The sequence below is a fragment of the Equus asinus genome, chromosome 11 (genome assembly GCF_041296235.1).
Source record: "Equus asinus isolate D_3611 breed Donkey chromosome 11, EquAss-T2T_v2, whole genome shotgun sequence".
Classification (NCBI taxonomy): Eukaryota; Metazoa; Chordata; class Mammalia; order Perissodactyla; family Equidae; genus Equus; species Equus asinus.
In genome coordinates, this window is record NC_091800.1 from 21,701,418 (window position 1) to 21,722,963 (window position 21,546).

Consider the following 21,546-nt stretch of genomic DNA (forward strand, 5'->3'; position numbering starts at 1 on the left):
TCTTTCCTAGTCCAGAGACTTTGGAGTAGAGGCAAAAAATGGGATGATCTTAATCACGTGACTGTGTGGGGCACGGTGTCTGCTTGGCTCCCCTAAGAGTGAAGAAACAATAGAGTTCCTTATGCAGACTGTTTCCAACATGAAGCTCCTCAAACGGTGTGTTAAATTTTTTCTTTTAGCAAGATTTTGAAAAAGAAAAACAATCTTTGGTGTGGTCAAAGAAACATCATTTTTAAACTTTGAAGTGAGGACTGGGTACTTGTTTCCTTCAACCCTGGCCTTGCCCAACATGCTCCATCAAATAAATCTCAGGTCACCGGGCATGGATGCATGGGCATGGAGAAAAATAACAACAGAAAGGAATGGCAATTGGTAAAAACAGTAATACCAACAACATGGGAAAAAAGCAATGAACTGCACCAAAATGGAATGTTCCATTCAGGGAAAAAACTCCATGGACTTTTTTAAGATATACTACTTCGGAATTTCAAAAGTAGTGAAGGCAGTGTGTTCTAAAATACTTGGACTTGGCTCAAACAGACTGTGCCATTTCATCTTGACAGAGAGCTCTTCCAGAAAAGACCCCTGAACTACACTGGACATGAATTAAATTCCATCTATTGGACTTCAATTCATAACTACTTGAGAGAAAACTCAAGTTGACCAAGAATGCACTTTTGCTTGGATGGTGTTCCTTCTGGATGATGCATTATTAGGAAGAAGGACTTGATGTCTACCTTTCACCCAGCAATTGCTTATTGGAGAAAAAATTGGCATCAAATAAAAAGGAAAACACTACAAATTTTTTCCTTGTTTTTGCCATTAGACTTCATTTTTGTATACTTTGTTTTGTATTACATAACATCATTCTCTATTGATAAATTCACTTATTTATGTAACAATTATTTATTATGTATCTGATATGTACCAATTGCTAAGTATCAGTAATTCAAGTATAAAGGAGGGATGTTCTTTTATTGCAAGAAATCCATGGTCTGTTGAGGGAGAGTCACTTACAAGCCAGTGATGACAATGCAGAGTAATAACAGTAAAAGTTAAATAAAAAAGATAAAAGAGTAATCAGTAAAAAAGACATACAAGAGTGGGAGACAAGTGAGTCTACACTCTCTGGGGAATAGAGGTGGCAAGGACTACCATGAAAATGTTGTTTTTTTCTGCAAAATCACTGTGGTGAAAACTGTAAAAGAAATGACACAGGCACATATTGAAATTCCCTATGAAGGTACACTATTACATAAGTTTTCTATTGGTAAGGCTATACATAATTTTAAAAATCACTAACGTATTAAATCGTTTGCCACTAGTGCGTTTATTTTCTTCCTTCTTAATAAAATAGAAGAAAAAAGGGAATATGCACATTTATACAAAGTCACTTCAGTTCAAAATAACACTCTTCAATGAACAGAATGAGCGGCCGTTGAGTAGCCTGTGCAAGTCACTGGAGTTTATGTTCCATTTGGTCGTTTACACACTCGTTTTCCAGAGAGCTCCCTTGTTAGGTTTCAAAGAGGGGGTTTTCTTATCTTAAATGTTTCACTGATCCTCCAAGATAGATGCATTTTTGGTTAAAAGTTTTTGCATCGAAGAAGACATCCTATTCATGACGCGCTATTGATAACAGCTCAGCCTGAAATGGCTGGAAAGGTCATCAAGGGGCTGTGGAAGCACAAGAGTAAACACACAGCACGTGCAGCATCCCTTAGAATCTAAATGCCTGGACGTTAAAGGAATGCCTCCTTATTGTTTCACTAGGGAGTCTCGGTGACATTTCTAGAAGAGGCACAGTTCTTGGCACTTTTCTTACAACAGTGCTCTCTGCTCGCTAGATGAGGGAGTGCCTCCTGTCCCACTAACAAGGCAGGAGTCAGCAGGAGACAGGCTGGCAGGCCAGGGAAATGAACTCTCCTCTCCGGGGCTGCTTTGTGGGGTGGGTGCACCCTGATGTCAGGATATTCTCAGCTAGAGCCATGGGGAGAAGTGGCACGGTGAATCCCCTAGCTTTACCTATATGTTCCACTGATGACGAGTTAAAATACACTTTTATTTTCCTACTAACCCCACTTCTTCTTGTGAACAGAAGAACAACAGAGCTTGTAGCTATCAATTCGGAAGCCTCACCTCTCTTGAGAGGCTGCAGGATGGAACATCATTTTTGATAATAATCTCTCACTGTGATGGAGTCACTTGGAGGCGAGGGGGCCTTCATCACTGGCTGATTTGTGGTTTAAGTGCTGAAGTTTGTGACACCTAAGAGTGTGCATTTTAGAGGAAGATTGATTGACTTTTCAATTTTCGTGGGGTATTTGCCTACGTTTAGGAAAGTCAGTCACTGTGGAGGGGACAATGGGAAGAGGCCACAGGAGTTGAGAATACTATCTCTGCTCCAAAGAGTTTTTACTATAAGGAAAAGAATTTTTCATTTTTAGACCTTTACGGAATTGTGGAGATGGTGTAGTCTAACACCCAAATTTTAAAATAAAGAAATCGAGGCTCAGAGATGCCAATAATTTGCTCAAGGACACATAGCTGGTGTTAGGACAGTATTGCATCTCTTCATCTAGTGATCTTTTTAAAACAGTGCACTGGCCCTTCTTCTATGAAAGAGAGAGAGAGAGAGAGACATCCTCTTTGATGATGTGATAAGCCAGGTACCAGAAAGGAAAGCTTTCCACCTACAGGTCTGGAACTACTTATGAGTAAATGCTATGCTGTTCTTCCCACCATAACCAGCCTCCAGTTGAGCAAATCTTGATGGTTAAATGGGGTTTCACTTTCAACCTCAGGTCTACAGAAATGGTCATGATTCACTCAAATTCCCTGTGAACAAAAACAACTTAGCTTCTCACACCTCCAGGGAAGGCTGGATGGTGGTGGTGGACTGCTTCTGGTCTCAGTTTCAAATTCTTCCAGTCCGTTTCATGCCCTGGAGAGCATATTTTGGATTGACCCTCTATGCCATGAAGGACGACCACATTTGACCCACTGACAGGGAGCAGCTGTGGCTGGTTAGTGAAGCCAGAGTTCCATTTGTCTATGGACAAATTCACTGTGCGTTGTCAAGGAGTCAAAACTCAGCTTAACTGTGGAGTGGTTGGAGACTGGCCATCTTTCAATGCCCTAATAAAAATAAAAACTCTACTAATGGCTGAGTTCTGGACTCTCGTTTAGAGTTCTGCTCAGTTGCATGTTAAAGTTGAGTGAATCGATTCAACCTTAACAAACAAGAATGCCCAGGGACAAGCAGGGAGCTGGTGTTTTTTCTGAAGGGATTTTTAAGAAATCTGCTTATCTTACAAAAAAGCCTTAGTAAGAATCCTTCTATGTCAATGACATTGCTAGGTTTTCTGAGACAAGCAAATGAAGTTCTCTGATTTCAGGCTTAGGGATCATTTGGTTCCACATAACAGAGACTCACTCCAACTAGCATATCTAAAAAATGAAATTTGTTGGAAGGATATGAGGTTATCGCTTGGAGGCCAAGGACAGGAAGAGGAGCCAGGGTGCATGAAGGCCTGGAATGAGGAACTGGAGCAGTGTCAGGAACCAGCATCTTCTCTGGGGACCAGCGGTTGCTTATCTCTGCTTCTCGCTCTGTATCGGCATCATTTTTCTCTCTTTGCAGACTGGCTTTTCCTGCTTTTCTGGAACTTTGGTTCTACACCACTTCCCAGTCTCAGGGCTCCCAACTGCCTAACCAGGTTCTAGTTCCCTTTCCAAATTTCTGAGAGAGAGACACTAATAGACTCGGCTTAACTAGAGATTGACTCCTCTTGTCCACCCTTGGTTCAACTAACTCTGGCCAGGAGCTCAGCAGCACATTGAATGGGCTGCTGGGGCCCAGTCCTGTGGGTGGGAGAGGCTGTTTTGGAGGGGGGTGGTTTGGGCTAGTCAACCACCATTGAAGCAGCCCCAACAGTTGTCATTCTAGGAAGGATCTCAGATTGGTTCATAAACATTGAAGAATTTATTCTCTCAACATCTCCTTAAATTTAGCAGGGTGAGCAAAACTGTTTTACAGATAGGAAAATGAAGGTAAGGAGTTGTCAGTAAATTGCCTACATCAATTTCAAACCTGAGATGCTGGCTCCTGACTCAGGCTTTGCGATGTTAAATATTTATCTCCTGCCCTGTGAGGGCTGGCTGGCTGCAGATGCTCCGTGGCTTTTGGAGAGGAGTGGGGAGGTTTGTCCAGATAATCTGCAGTGAAACCAGGCAGAAAATCAAGTCGATCCATGATTTACTTTGTATCATTTCACCAAAAAAAAAAAAAATCTCTTCCCTGAAGTGCAGCCCAGCTGGCCAGGGAGTGACCTGATCTCCTGGTCCCTTTCATCCCAGCTCAAATGGTAGTGGCTCAGCTCAGTGTGGTTGAGCCTGACATTTTTTCGTCAATAAAAAAGACATTAAAATTCATGTTGAAATATTCTTCCATCACTCTGAAAGTATGCACTTTGCTCATCTGAAAAATATAACCAACTTGCCAGTTTCTAAGTTGAAATTTGTATGTCCTGCCTGGAATAACATTGACTCAGTATTCCTTTTAACATCAAGCGTCAGTAATGTTTCTCCTTTCAGTTTTCCTCTTCTATATCCTTCGCACAGTCTTCTACAGCTGGGTGTGTGCATACACACATACACACGCAGATGTGCACACGTGCAGATGTGCACAGGCTTTTTCTCTCCTGCGTGTCACAAATTACAAGGAATAAATGAATATAGAGTATTTGGGACTGGAAAACGCTGAAGGTTAACTTCTTTGCGTAAGAGGTTAGCAAATCGAGGTTCGGATAGTTGGTCCCTTCCTACGCTGGGCACCTCATTCTTCCTGTATGGAATTTCAGTACCGTTGATGGATTTCTACATCACAGTTTGCTGTAGAAAGTGTTTGGCAGCACATCCAAGTTAGATTTTCGCCAGAAAAGGTACAATGCACTTTTCTAAGAAAAGAAACATTAAGTTCCAGTGAAATTAGTGCAATGATCACCTATTTAAGAAAACAGTTTATGAAAGACCCTCGGATGGGCTGTAGGGAATTCTGAGGCCAGAACCCAGGTCCTGTTCTTCATTATTTTCTGATTCAAAACACCTGTGGAGTGATTGATCTTTATGAGCATTATCGTCTCCCAAGCACATGCAGCAAATATAAAAACACAGAAAAAAACCCAAGAACTCCAGATGTGTAGACATTACCTTCGTCAGAACCTTCTCTAATGGAAGATTTACCATTTGCAGCTCTTATTTCTTCCTTTGCCTGACCCCTTCCTGGACCCCACAGTCAACCCTGTTCCCACCCTGCTCCCTGCCACTGAGAGGGCTAGTGCATTTCTTTCTGGCCTGCCTACCTGACACGTTAATAATAAATGAAATAGCAATGGCTACAATGAACATTTCTGAACCCTTTCTACATGGCAGTCAGAGTGCTGGGGCCATGACAAATACAATCGCATTTCGTCCTCACCCAGCCTGGGGCATAGGTTTAGTTCCCAGGCTAGATGTGAGGTCTGCCTGATTCCAAGCCCCTTGCTTTCAGAAACCATTAAACTGAGTTTTTCATTCATAGTGATATTTTTAATAGTTATTTCGAGTGTTTAAAGTAATGCTTTAGTGCTCAATTCCAAGGATGTTAGGATGAGGAGACAGAACATCAGTGGGAACTCTACGAGGAACACTCCCAGCCTCCAGCTCCAGCTTTGACCTTCGTCCCAGCCCCAGACCCACAGAGCAGCTGACACACCCAGGCTCAGATGGAAGTGTCTGGAATGGACTGTAAGAGAGAATGTCAGCCTCAGATGTACAAATAGTCTTAAGACCTAAGATTAGCACAACTTCTTCCTTATGGTGGATTATTTTTCCATCCCCAGCAAAAACAGGTGTGCCTTCCTAAAGAGAGGAAGTAAACCCCGGAAAATGTGAGTTAAAATGAGAATTACTTTTAAGTGAATATTAATATTCTTTAGATTCATAGGAGAAAAATAGATCAATGCTATAGAATCACAGAGTCTTTAAGTTGAAATGATTTTAAACCTCATCTTGTCCAACTATTTATTTATTTTTTGATGAGAAAGACTGGCCCTGAGCTAACATCTGTGCCAATCTTCCTCTACTTTATATGTGGGAAGCCACAACAGCATGGCTTGATGAGCAGTGTGTAGGTCCGTGCCCAGGATCTGAACTCGCAAACCCTGAACAACAAAAGTGGAGTGTGTGGACTTAACCGCTATCCCACCAGACAGGGCCCTTGTCCAACTGCTTTTATTTTATAGACAAGGAAACCTAAGAGAGAAGTAAAGTATCTTAACTTGCCAACTCTGCTCTATTCTGTGAGGCTAGATATAATCAAAAACCACTTGGAAATGAAGCATAGTTTGATAAGCAACCTTTATAAAAAAGCTATAGTTTTTGATAAAATTATAGTAAAATGCAAAATTTTATTTGTACTTAAAATATTAATAATACTACTAAATGATACTAAAGCCTAATAATTATTAAAAGAGACTGTTCAATAAAAAGGCACTCTGTGGGGGGCATGCTTTATTCAACTTTGGTTCCACAAATACTTATTGAAGACCTACTATATGTCAGGCACAGAGCAAGGAGCTTTGACTTCAGAAATAAAGGCATAGTTCTTTCTTGTTAAGAATCTATAATCTAGTGCATAATCACCAGCTTTAAAATGCAACAGTGGTAGAGATAGCCTTTTAAAAAATGTTAGTAATTTTGCTAGTTTATCAAAAGTTCCAAACTACTTCATTTACATAGAAGGTCACATGCGTGCACACACACACACACACAATATAAATAGCCTTCCAATACATATCAATGTGACTGTCATAACTGTGAATACTTTGAGATTTTACCCTACTTGCAAGCTAAGAAGTTAGCCTGTCACAGTGTCACAGATGCTGGTTGAAGACACGAGACTCCTGAATCAGAGACAGAAGACTTCATTACTCATAGCTATAGCAGTAGTAAGAGCACCAGCATTTCCTTGCGATCATTTTCCAAGTCTCAATCTCCACCTGGAGACACAAAGAGGGACAGGGGACATCTGCACACACAGAGGCTTGCATTATAGGGGAGGAACCCTGAGCTTAGGGAACTGAGCTTTTTTATAATGGGCAGGAAGCATGCCTGCCCTTTGCTCCAGAGGGAGATGCTAGCTTCATTATACTGGACAATAAGTATACCTGTCCTTTACTCTGGAAGGAGACACTATCTCTATCTTCCAAGGCTGTTTGACATGAAAGCCTAAAAAGATAGTCCAGAACAAAGACAGTCAGTGTCTCTACTCACAAGACATGCAGAAACCCAAGAGATCCATGGAAAATTGTCTCTCAATAGTTTTTAAGTTATTTCATTACTATATTATAGACATTTCATGACTAGAGTTCACACGAACTGTCAGAGCCACATGTAAAGTGAAGGCTCCTGATGCCTGCTCAGTTATGCAGCCCCTGTTCGAATGACACCAATCTCATGACTAGTTTAGTCATAAAAGGAAACCAGCAGACTAGAAATTTGAAACTGAAAAACTACGTGTCATTCCCATAAAACATGCATCAAGGGAAGTCAAGCATCCTCCATGGCTAATGTAGCAAGAAGACGTTAGCTTTCATCCCTCAATTGTGCATGACTCAAGGAAAAGGTATTCTTAGAGGGAATTAGTTGATTTGTTAAGTTCCCAAGTTTCAAATTATCTTTAGTAAGTGGCTATCGAAAACTAGAATATGTGTATATGCATCTCATCACGTAAAAGTTGATGTTGATTGGCTATTGGTGTGATATATAGACTTTTAAAAAGTATCTTAAAGGAAAAGAAAATCATCACACTTAAAGAGGCAAGAAAAATTACTTTGCTTAAGAGCCCAAACTCAGCCACCATTGTAATGATCGTGGCTTTCTTCTCTGGAGTCATATTAAAAACAAAATGGTTGATTATTTTCCTAAGATGACTGTGGACGAACTGGTTGACTTTCAGGATCCTGCCCATCTTTGACCTTCTATGATATAAACATTAGAGAAGACCCCCAGCCTTGCGGTTCAGGGATGCTCACTGCCGGCGCTCTTTCCCGTTGCCCTCAGGATGTATTATTCCCCATTCCTGTAACTGACCTGTAACTGCTGCAGCCTCTGAGAACACTCCAATCCCTTCTTTTGTTCAGCCAACAAACCTACTGGCCATAACAAATAGAGCAATTGTTCCCTAGGGCATAGGAAGTGGGGAAACACTTAGTTCCTCCATAGCAAAAATTACTAAAAGTAAACATCTTCAGTAGTGGAAAGTGTTCCAGGCCCCTCTCATTAAACATACAGACCTTTGTCTCATAAGACAACATTGTCCTGTAAAGCAAGAGGCTGATCTGCTTATTTTATCAGTACTGGGACTGTGCTAGATTATTACATAGCTAGGAGGCTCAGACCACCAAGATTTTGCCCCACTTTCAAACACACGATAAAGAGCAGGGCTTCTTTAAATTACTGCTATTTTAAAATCTTTTAAATTACATAGGTTCAGAAAAGCACCTTCGGAAAACATTGACTGGTAACTTTGAAACTTAGAAGGTGAATAGATTGATGTGGGGACTTGACTTCTGTAATTCAGAAAAAGTTTATTGAGTGCCTACTGTGTGTTGGAACTTTGATATAAACCCTTTCAACTCTTACATTAATCCTTTAAGGCAGATATTTTAATACCTATTTTATAGGCCAGGAAACAGACTTGGACAGGTTAGATAGCATGCTCAAGGACAAGTAGCTAGCAAGCCTCTGATCTTTCCTCTTTGTCACATTGCTTCTCTTTCCATTGATAAATAGCTGCACCCACAGAGCATCATATCACTTCTTCTACAGAACCACGGAAATATAAGTTCAACTCAAAAGGTCCATGTGTAAATAAGTGTATAAAATACCATAACACGTATGTTTATACATTCATAAATAGCTATATATAATTTTCAGCAATTAATTGTATATATATAATTTAAAACATCTTTCAAAGTACTTCACAAATATTATTTCATTTAGTCTTCATAACAAAACTATAGGCAAGTATGATTATCCCATTTCAAGTTAAAAACTAAGATTTAGGAGATATCCTGAAGCAATTTCTAGAATGATCAATGCTCTTCTCTTACTTGCATCATCAGTTGCCTTTTCTTATTAGATCCTTCCCATCAGCAAATAAATACACCGTCGTTCCCCGCCATTACCCCTCCAGCCAGTGCCCCGGGTCTCTCCTTCCCTTTGCAACTAGAGCTGGTGATATAGTCTGTACTTGCTGGTCCAACATTCTCAGCTTCTCTTGAACCCAATTCAATTGAATTGAACCCAATTCAATCAGGCTTTTGGCCTCTTTCCCCACCAAAACCTTCAACAAGGTCACCAATGACCCCATGTTGCTTGATCCAATGGTCAGCTCTCGGATTTCGTATGACTTGGCCTCCTGGCAGCAGTTAACTGCATGAATCTCTCCAATAATTTTCTTTTCTTCACTTCCAGGACACCACACTCGACCAGTTTTCATACTCCTTTTCTAGCTGCTGCTTCTCAGTCTCCTTTGCTGTTTTCTTTTCATATCTTTAAACCTCAGATTAAGTAGCCAATTTCTTCTCTATTCACACTCAAGCATCTCAGTTTTAAGGAATATATGTATGCTGAAGATGGACCTCCCCTCTGAACTCCAGGTGCACTTATTGAGCTGTTCCTTGACATCTCTTCTTGGATATGTAATAGGCATCTCAAACTTATGCCCTAAACTTCCTTTTATTCCCCTCCAAACTTGCTCCTTTCACCGTTATCCCCAACCCCCCAAAGAAAAGTTGATTGGGAGTTACTCTTCAGTCCTTTTTCTCACTCTCTACATCTGATCTACCAGAAAAGCCTTTTGGCTCCCCTTCGAACTATATCCAGAACCTACTGCTTTCATCACTTGCTTCCATTGCTACCACCATCGTTTCTCTCCCAGATTATTGCAAGAGCTTCCTGCCTAATGTCCCAGCTTCCTTCCTCAGCCCTGAAGCCAGAGTAATCCTTTTAAACAGAGTTAGCTCATGTACTTATGTACCCAAAAACCTCCAGTGGCTTCTGTCACAGATTGAACTGTGTTCCCCCAAAATTCATATGTTGAAGTCCTAACCTCTAGCACCTCAGAATGTGACCTTATTTGGTGATAGGGTCTTTACCAACCTAAAATGAGGTCATTTTAAGTGACTCTAATCTAATATGACTGGTGTCCTTACTAAAAGAGAAAATTTGGAGACAGACTCACATACAGGGAGAACATCATGTGAATGTGAAGCTGACCATCTACCAGCCAAGAAGAGAGGCTCGCAACAGATTCTCCCTCAGCCCTCGGAAGCAATCAACCCTGCCAACACCTTGATTTTGGACTTCTAGCCTCTGGAATTATGAGACAACAAATTTCTGTTGCTTAAATCACCCTCTTTGTGCGACTCTGTTACTGCAGCCCTAGCAAATTGAAACAGTTGACTGTCTCCTCAGAGTAAGAGTAAGGCCCTCTCAGTGGCCTCCAAGGCCCTTCCCTACTAGACCCTTAGATTTCTCAGCTCTTCTCCTACTGCTTTCTCAGCTGTTCACTCCGCTCCAGACCTGCTGGCCTCCGGTCTTCCGTGAACAAACCAGTCTTGCTCCTGCCTTTGGCCTTTACGCTTGCTCTCTCCTGCAAGGAATGTTTTCCTTCCAGATTGTTCCATGGTTTGCTCCCTCATTTTTTTGCTCTTTATTCAGATGCTACCTTTTAGGTGCTTTAGTCCTCTTGGCACTTAACGCCAGCTAACTTACTCAATATTTTCCTTATTTATTTTGTTTATTATCCCTTCTTCCCTAAACAACGTGCAAGCCACATGAAGTCAGGAATTTTCATCTGTATACTGTTGAGTTTAAAACAGCTTCTGCCATATAGTGGGAGATCGAAAATATTAATTGAATGAATGGATCATGAGCATAAGTTCTACACTGCCATCTAAATGTACTATGCATGGGAGGCTCAGCACTCTTCTGAAAAGCGACGGAGACTCTAGCCGTAATTACAGTAGTTAAGAAGTGCTTCCACTGAGTAAATACCACCAAAGGAATCAACCAGTACAGCTCTGTCCTTGAGAGACTACAAACTAATTGGAAAGACTAAATATATAAGGTATGAAAAAAAATAGACTAGATCCACAGAACAACATATCAACATGAGCAATTAAATCCGGCAAGGGCTAATTTCTAAAAACGGGGAGACAAGGAGCTTTATCACAGAAGCATCTGTTATACAGAAACAAATTAATACATACCTGAACACTAGAAAGCGTTTTTAAGGATATGCTCATATACACCTTATAGAATAAGTACATTTGGAGAATATTTATGAAAAGTTCTCAAGTACATGCATTGGGGCTGTTTAGTCTATAATATGAGCACACAAAATCTAGTTCTCAGCAAACACTCTGTCCCTTGGATAAATCCAATTCCACCAAGTGGCAGCAACAGCAACTTAAAAAAAATACAGAAAACGGAAACAACTAGGAACACTCTGAACAGGCAGAAGGTAATCACCAAATTGGGATCCGGACACCACCCGACGAAAACCAATTAAATTTTGTAGAGGCGGCAAGTGACAGAAGGAAGTCAAGTTAACTGGAAAATAACCTGTGATGTTTGCTTTTGATCTTTCTGCTGTTTTATCTATTTCTCTCCTTTTTATTTTTTCCTTCCCATTAAAATTTTCCTTCTCATTTCTTAGATGAGTAATTAAACCTTAACCTCAGGTATAAGTCCCAAAGGCAGTTATCGATAAACGCTAATCGCGAGGAAACTTCTGTTCTCAGTTTTGACGCTGATTTACCATGTGATCTTACTTTGTTTATAAAGCGCTCTGAGTTCTTTGGAAGAAAAGCACACCACAAAGTAGAGGATTATTATGGTAGCAGATACTGCTATTATTTGTCTAAAAACAATTCCAATTTCACTTCTGATGTCTAGAAGCTTCTATTTTTCTCTTTCTCTATTTTCTATTTTTAACTCTTCCCACTCATTAAACCTTCCAGTAAAACAATAAACAAGTTCATTGGGGTAGAAGAAACTCAATATTCAAAATAGTAAAACATATTTATGGGAATCTACATGGTTGTGGACATTAAAGAGCCTTTTATTAAGTGTTCAACACATTGAGATAGTAAGGGAATACACAAATTTCTGGACGAACATTCCACAAAGGTGTTCTCATTACATTAGAACACACTATATTCGTTTAAATGCAGTATACATCGCATCTAGCCTAGTTCCAGAAGCATAGCTACAAGGTGATGCAGACTCTTGAGGCCAAATAACACATGTCATCAAGATATAATAAATTTGATCCCGTGATTGAAATGTCTTTCTAAGCTCATTGCTCCTCTCTTTGCAATTCAGAGATAAAAAGTACTTCATAGTGGAAAGTACACACAGAAAAAGCTTAACGTTGCATTACACTAGATTGTTCATCCCTATGGTAAAATATTTGTATACTTCCAATATATGTACATTTATTTACTCATGAATTACTTAACATATTAAGTGGCATGTAAATTAAAACATACACAAAAATAGAAGAAAAATGTTCTAAAAACAGAACATTTTAAAGGACGAATTAAGGATAAAATAGGAAATACTTTTAAATGTTTTTGCCAACCATGATGGTTTCATTTTATCATTAGGGAACATCTCAAGGCCCAACACAAGCTTCAGGCAAGGTTCATCTTCAATGATAATGAAAGTAAGTCCCTATTTCAAATAGTCTTCTTGATAATGCCAAATGTTTTCTGCCCAGTTCTTCTTGGGTGTGATGAGGCCATCAATGTTTTAAGCTCATAATATGGCTGACAAAGAACTTAGGAAGAGGAGAAGGGTTGACTCTTCCATCCTCCTTCCTTGTACTTACTTCACTGCGTTGTCTTTCATCATGGGCTCTTTGCTGGACTAATTTTTTATTTTTGAAGATTAACACCTGGGCTAACAACTGTTGCCAATCTTTTTTTTTTTCTTGCTTTATCTCCCCAAACCCGCCCTGTACACAGTTGTATATCTTAGTTGCAGGTCCTTCTGGTTGTGGGATGTGGGACGCCGCCTCAACGTGGCATGAGGAGTGGTGCCACGTCCGCGCCCAGGATCCGAACCCTCGGCCGCCGCAGCGGAAGGCGCAAACTTAACCACTCGGCCACGGAGCCGGCCCCTAATTTTAAGCCAGTATGTTGAGATGGTTGATTGAATTAAAACTAGATCAGGTGTCCCATAAATCCTTTCAACAAGGGCACACATAAGAACCGTATACTGTAATATGCTAAAAGCAATGGAAGCATGAGAACAGCTGTGCCTCACCTGACTTTTGACTACGGACTCGAGGGGCTGTGGCAATGCACATCATAAATGTTAGTAAAGCGCAAGATTGTTCTTATTTTTTAGATAACGTAGAAGATCTAATATATTGCTTTCCAGTCATTCATGTGAAGCGTTCACATTGAACGTCATTCCTCTAGGGAATTTTTCAAATGTGGGTTCCTTCTGATTTTGAAAACATACTTAAGGCATTTCCTGATCCTTACAGCACCAAATTTTAATTTTTAGTTATCTACATGAAAATAGAAGGCTGGAATAAAGCTCTGAAGCCAAGACTGGTCTACCTTTTCCCCTTTGAGGTGACAAATAACCAAATGACAGGTTTTACTCCCATAATGTTTTATTCTTATTCCTGCCCCTAGTGGGTAATTAGACTTCATTGGCAATGTTTTAGCTATAATCCCTATTATTTGTTTTTAAAAATTTGATAATGTAAGTTATTTGTTTGGTATATGACTTATAGAATTAGCGCAGTAACTGAAGTAACCTTTCAACTAAACAATGAAACGTGTATTTAGGAGTAAACTACCAATATGCAACAGCATGGATGAATTTCAAAAACATGATGCTGAGGGAAAGAAGTCATCTGTAAAAGGGTACACACTCTGTGGTTTCATTTATATAAAATTCCAGAAAAGGCCGACTAATCCATCACGATAGAAACCAGGATGGTGGTTGTCGCCTCAGGCATCGAGACGTGGGACTGACTGGAAGAGGCACGTGGGAACTTTCTGGAGGGATGGAAATGTTCCACATCTTGATAGAGAGGCAGATAAAATGAGTGTATGCGTTTTTTTCAGAACTAGTTTATCTGTACAGTTAATATCTATGCATTCGATTGTATGTAAATTGTATCAATAAAAATTTAGGTGCATAGTAAAACAGTGTCTAATGATCCATTTATTCAGCCTTATGATGTCTTATTTAGCACCTGAATAGCCAGATCTATTTACCCACAATAAAGTGAAGAGGCTTCAATTGGTAAAATCTGCACATTAGGTGTCAGAATAGAGTGATAATAATGATAACGGTAGGTATTATTTTATTGCTTATTGACCATACACCAAGCATTATGCTATTGCTATCTCATGGGGGAGAAAACACTCAGGCATAGAAAATTTGAATGATTTCCCCAAAGACCTATAAGCAACAAATGGCGGAGCTGGACTTGGAACAGATTTCTCTGATCGTGGAGCCCCTGCCTTCAATGCCCAGGGCAAATGTGATCTCTTCCTGGAGAAGAATATGAGAATTTCTCGTTTTTTCAGAGATACAATATAAAAGCAAACATTTACTGAGTGTGTACTTTGTGCCAGGAACAATGCTAAGTGTTTCATGTCATTATCTCTGTAGAATTACTATTATTATCTCCTTTTTTACAGATGAAGAACTTGAAGCTCAGAGAGGTTAAGCAGCAAGCTCAAAATCACACTGTAAGTGGAAGATTTCAGATTCCATTCCAGAACCATTGAAATCAAAGTACAGTTTTTTCTACTTTCATTGATTTTTAACTAGGAGGTACTTCCGAATCAATAGTAGACATTTTAAAAATTACACATTTTTGGGCCTCCCTTGGGTGTTTTGATTCTGCAGATTGAAAGGAAACTCAGGACTTAGTCTTTTTTACAAAGTCTGTGGGTGACGTTAAAGAAAACTCTACCTGAGAACCACTGTACCAAGTTGTCATTGGTTTTTCAACAAGACGCACCACTCCTCTTACAATGTGCATGCATTTATTTTACTTTAAAAACTAGATAGAGAGGAAGCCTCCTGTCATGCTAAACAGACAGGAGCAAACATCAGTAGATCTTGGTTTATGTGTCACTTCTGCCATTAACTGGCCGTAGGGTTTTAGGCAGAGTCAGTGAAATCCTCAGGGCCACGTTTTTCTCATTTGTCATATTAAAGAGTTGAGCACACTTAGCTTTAAGATTCCATCTTGTTCTAACATTCAATAAATTAAAACTAATTTTATTTGTTAAATTCTGTGAGGTAAGTGAAGGGATCCTATGATACTCTAACTGGATCCATCATACAGTTAGGTGGAAATTTCTTGAAATATTGAAGATCAACATAGAAAATAGCTTAAATGTAGTGATATTTTCTAGGGGAACTTAGAGATACCATCAGTTTCTAGACAAACTAATTTGTTGGAGAATTCCAAATCCTTGTTACTTCAAGCAAAATTAAATAAAAGCGCGAATTCTGTATTTCACACCTATTGTGCCAGCACTCTCTGTGTATAAAGATAGAAGTGACCTTCACCTTCAAGTAGAGTTCAGGGAATGGACAAGATAGGCGTTATCAATTGACAAGTGAGATGTATTCGCATTCACAGCTTATAATTATGTTCAGGGAGTGGCAAAGTGGAGGTTGCTCCCACCAGTCATCTGATTTGGCACAGAAAATCAAGGTTAGGACTTGTAACTTGCTGTGTTGGGCGTAGGAGGCCAACCACAGAGCAGGGAGTCCTGAACCTGAGAAGAAAAAAGACATCAGTTGATTCATAGAAGAACTAATGCAGGTGGGAAAGAGCTGGGGTACTGAAGAAAGGGGTAAACCAGGCCACATGGGTCTGTAGGGATTTGACACAAGCACAGGAAATGTCTCCGCGGCGGCTGCCCACTCATGCCCCAACAAAAGACACACGTTAGGTCGGATGAGAAAGGAACTCTGGTGTCTGCAGTTGGTTCAACAGTCCACCGCCTGAGACCCGGTTCACTTTCAACCACTGCTTCTGCTGACACTCTACCGCCATCCTGCTCTGCTCTCTCTTTGTTCTTTCTTCCCTCAACCGCAGGGCTTACTCAAGTCATCAACTGTCCCCTGGCAAGTGTCTGCTGCCTTTTTTCCCATAGCTTCCGCCTCCTCTCTCCTGATCAGGTCTCCTTCTCAGAGCTGAGATGAAGCCATGTTCTTACACGGGAGAGAATCCTGGGTGAGGGGCAGGTTTGCGTGGGGGAAGTCAGGGCTCATGGTACTGATGGGAGGGCAGGCAAGCCCAGAGAAAATATTCTATCTTTGATTCCCTTTTCTCTCATCTTTTGTTTTCATACCACTTCCTCTAATTTTTATCTTTGTGGTCTCAATAGCCTTGATGAAAAGCTGGAAAGGTACATCTTTAGGAGCATGAACTTAGGAGATCTGCTCACTTCCCGTGGACTTCTGCTCTCTCTATGTATGTTGTACTCCCCAAGGAAGAGGTTTCGTTTGTTTATTTTGTTTGGTTTTCTAATGTAGAGCAGTGTATTTAGGAAGAGCTCTTATGTCAAGTCCTACCTCATGGGCCACAGGCTTCCTTCAGATCCATCGCACAGATTTCTGCCAATGACTGAGATACTGATCTGTGGTCTGTCAGTTGTGTCCCAGACTATAGTTTCACTAACTCAGGTAGGACAGCCTATGAACACAAATAACATGACTGGGGCTGGCCTGGCAGCATAGCAGTTAAGTTCTTGCACTCTGCTTCAGTGAGTTTCGCTGGTTTGAATCCTGGGCACAGACCTACACACCACTCATCAAGCCATGTTGCGTCAGGCATCCCAAATATAAAATAGAAGAAGATGGGCACAGATGTTTGCTCAGGGCCAATCTTCTTTGGCAAAAAGAGGAGGATTGGCGACATATGATAGTTCAGGGCTAAACTTCTTCCAAAAAAATAAATAAAATACCATCACCAACCTCTTTGATCATTTTGTTTTAGAAGGAAGCACTAGACAGAGAAATCAATTAGAGTTTCACAGACTTTTCATTTGTGTAGTCAGAAATAACTAGATTCCCTGTAGTCACAGTTGATTGAAGCAAAGAGAATAGCAGGTTTCTCTTCAATTAAGCTTTTCCTTTTTAAAATACTAAGTGTAAGTTTTCAAGAAAGTATAATTCAAATACAAACAATGTTTACAAATATATGAACAATAAGGTCTCTAAAGCACTGGTTGTTTCCTGAAATATGAGTTAAGTACAATAAAGTTCACCCATTTTGCAAGTACAATCTGATGAGTTTCACAAATGCATACAGTGCTGTAGCCACCACCACAATCACGATATATCACATTTCCATCACCTTAAAAAGTGTCCCCATGTCCCTTTGTAGTCAATCTTCTCCACCCACACACTAGTCCTTGGCAGCCACCAAGCTCCTTTCTGACACTAGAGTTTTGCCTTTTCTAAAATTTCAAATAGATGGTATCGTGCAGTATATAGTCTTTTGTACTTAGCTTCTTTCACTTATAAAACTTTTGAGAGACATCCGTGTTCCTGCTTAAAATAACTTTAGGATGATAGATAGCTTGGGCTCTGGTATTCAAGGCAAAATGATGTCAACATTATTTGTAAGTTTTTTTGATGATACAGATTATTTTTTCTATCAACAAAGCTTGAAGTGTCTCCAGATTATGAGACAACAGATTTCTGCTTGTCTCTCCACTTGCGCTGTCCTCTTCACTTGCTTTTTCTCCTCACAAGGAGTAAGAGAGAGAAAGGGTGTCAGAGAGAGCCATGTCCACATGTCCCTATTCTTCTCTCCTACTGGACAATGTTCTGCCTCCCTTGAGGTTAGGCGTGGCCACGTGACTTTTTTGCATAATGAAAGGTGAGCAGAAATGATGTCTGCTCCTTCCAGAGAGAAGCTTTAAGAGCTTCAGTCCTCTCTTCCTGCCCTAGTGATTATAGGAGCATGAGAGGAGAGAGATCCTGGGTCCATGAGTGATTACATCAGCAGAGACCTCTGCCAACTGTTTTGGACATGAAGCATAAGCAGGAAATAGCAAACCTTAGCTACGGAGTAATTTTAGGGTTAAATCTTGCTGAAGCATACTAGCATATTAGTCAATCCTGACTGAACAAGGAAGCAAATGACCTGGTTATATGAAGGTCATTCACAATTATTGACTGTCACCTTTCAATGAGAGGATTATTATTTTTTTCTATCTTCCTTAGCAGCTCCAAAACAAATTTCTTCTCTTATGATCGATTCTTTGAAATTTGCATTGAAAGATTAGATGTATTTATTATACATGCAATGCAGCATGTTCAACTTGGTCTCTGACAGACTGTCATTCCTCAAAGAGATCATGTCCTTTCTACATGGCATTCTATTTTAAACAGAGTGTAATAGGCACAAAATAATTCCTCCATGGAGGAATACCATCATTAGCAATGTCACGCTCTGTAGCAGAGACTTCCAGAGAGCACCAATATCTGTGATGTCCTCTTTTCATGGGCACAGCTAGACTGTCTTCCAATCCCTTTGCATATGAGTCACTTTCAAGCCCAGGCAGTTAAAAGCAGACATGTTTCTCCACACTCTCTCTCTTTCCTTGTTTAAATGGCTGAATGCAGAGGAAAAGAAAGCCCTAGAAGAAGGTAAGTCAACATGAGGAAAAGAGATTGGGCCTTTAAGTGACAGCATGGAGCAAAGTCTACCCACTCACTTCCCATTCTGCCAACCTGTGGACCACTATTATGAGCAAGAAATAGACTTTTACTTTCTTAAGCTCCAGAGGTTTGGTATTTGTTTGTTACATCAGCTGGTGTCAGTTACCCTGACTAATACAGGAGTCAATACCTTAACAATGCTATAGCACCACAGTTTGAAACACGAATTCCTCTATTCAATTTAATCCACACAACCCTGTGAGCCCCACTTCATGCACAAAGAAACACAACTTAGATGGCTCGTCAAAGCTGCCTACGTGATAAATGGCAAGTATCAAAAGTCATCTTCTGTCGTAAATCTAGTGCTCCTACCATAGTCTCTTGCAGTCTCCTGGCAATTCACTGTCTCAGCTTCAACAAAATACATATAAATATATACACATATATTTCAGAGAATTGGCTTATACAGTTGTGTGGTTTGGTTAAGGCATCTCTTTGAGGCTTTATATCTGCATCTGATGGAACTTGAGGAACACAGGGAGAAGTCCTTCAGGAGGAGAGGATCCTGAGCAAGCAAGAAACTACAAGCAAAACTGGGACCTCCACAAGAACAGACTGACACCCGCGGCTGTTCTTGTTGCCTCTGACTGTTGTGATGAGGATGTTCTGAAGAGACCGTCCTTTGTCACAGAACCGAGCATACTCACGCCTGATTCAGTAGTAAGAGAAACTGAAGGAACAGCCAGGGGAGGTGGAGCAGTTGCTGGCCCAGCTGCTGCTTCCCACCAACGCAGTAAATTGGCAGATCCACCACGTGTATGAGCTTAAAAATGGCCACTGATTCCTTTTTGCCCTCCTCATCTCCCAAGAATCTTTCTTATGACCACTCTACCCAGAAATTTGCAAGAAAGGGAATTTTAGGAAATGTATCTCAGCCTAGTCAAATTGTCCGTTACAAAGCCATCTCAGCAACTTTTAAGATTTCACTTTCTTTTGATGCTGAAGAGTTTGCAAGTACTGATCAGCCAGGGAAACTAAAGATTCTTGCTTTAAGCGCTCTGACTTGAGGCAAAAATTGCTAAACAGGTGTAGTTTATCTGAGTTGTTTCCATCCTCCGTTTTTAGGTGACTTTACCATTTTGCTGAGGTCCAAGCTATCGCTGGTGGTTATTTCACTTTTTGTAAGCCTTCTCTCGGTGGAGCTGCTGATACTGTTCATAAACACATGTCAATAGCTTTAAGTCAAAGCCGTCTGCTGGGGGCACTCATATTTTAAGCCTCTTCTCCATTTGGAGACCACAGGCCTCTGCTGCAGGGGACCACAGAGGTCTTGGGGAACCATGTCTGGTAACAGTATTTCCCAAAGAGTGGGACAGGTGGCCCTGTGGTATGTGAAATGATTTTAGGCCATAGAGGGACATGTTTATGTTAGTAGACGTGTTCTCTTAATGTGTAAAGGAAAATAGATCAAGAGATACAACAAAACAAGGGTAGCGATTTAAAGTCTTCTTTTGAAATAAATAGTTTCACACTGCAACAAGTGAGCATCTTTAAAATCACTAAGTAAATGATAGTGAGTTGATATTTAAATCTATTAAGTAAATACCATTGCAAATGGTACACCGGCATGTCAAAAATGAAGATGGAATTCACACTATTGAACTTTGAGAGACACTCCCATGTAAGGGAGCTTAAAGTCCTGATCTTTAGGACAGTCCAATGAGAATCCTTAATTCTACAAACCAGCTAGTAGAACCGTCTTCTCTGACCCCCCAACCTGATCTCCGCAGCTGCCTCCTAAGTGGAGTTCAGGTTCTCATGATCCTGCGCGGCGATCTCCTGAAGGCACTGACTGTGTCACGTGCTCATGTTTGCACTGAACTAAACAGAGGATTGCACAGACACCAACTCAAGGACAGCCCATTCGTTGGAGCAGCCACACCTGGATATTTTGGAAGACCTTAGGATCAGTGACTACATAGTGTCTTCCAGGAAATCAGGGAGTAAAAGTAGAATGTGCCCACACACTTGTACCCCACCCTTCTCCCAAACACCTGGATGTGCAAAACTCAAGGTGAATTCTCCTTGTCTAAAATTCCTAGCCAGCTCTTAACAAATGAAATGCCTTTGTTCCAAGACTGTGGGTGCCAGAGTCTGAAACGCCAAGAAGGAGGCCTGCCAGAAGGGGAGTGTGCTTCTTGAGATCAGCCTTTCTGCTGATGTACCCAAAGGGCAATCTCTGTTGCTTGGCTTTAAGGGAAACAGAATTCAGGCTCCCAGTGACATTGATTCTTATGATTCAGTCATTCTAGGTCACCATTCGTAGGTTCCTTTGTCTCTATGATCCTGTCTTTATGGAGAGTTTTGGGGTACAGGATACCTAGGTGGACTGGCCGTTCTCTGCAGCCAGTTGCACCAACCTGGTCAGCCAGCTCGGCCTCCCTCCCAACCTGGTGAAGAGCTTTCCTGATGGATCAACAATGCCTCAACACAGTTCTTGTTATTCTTGATGCTGCCACAACAGTCCCAGAGTTCGGCCTCCTTGATTAATGGCAGGAGAAGATGGTGGACACATACATACATACCAGGACGTGTCTCATTTCTAAAACAGATCGAATGTTTCTAAAAAAAGATTATTGTAGGGGCTGGCCCAGTGACACAGAAGTTAAGTTCACAGGTTCTACTGCAGCAGCCGGGGGTTTGCTGGTTTGGATCCCGGGTATGGACATGGCACCACTTGGCAGGTCATGCTGTGGTAGGTGTCCCACATAT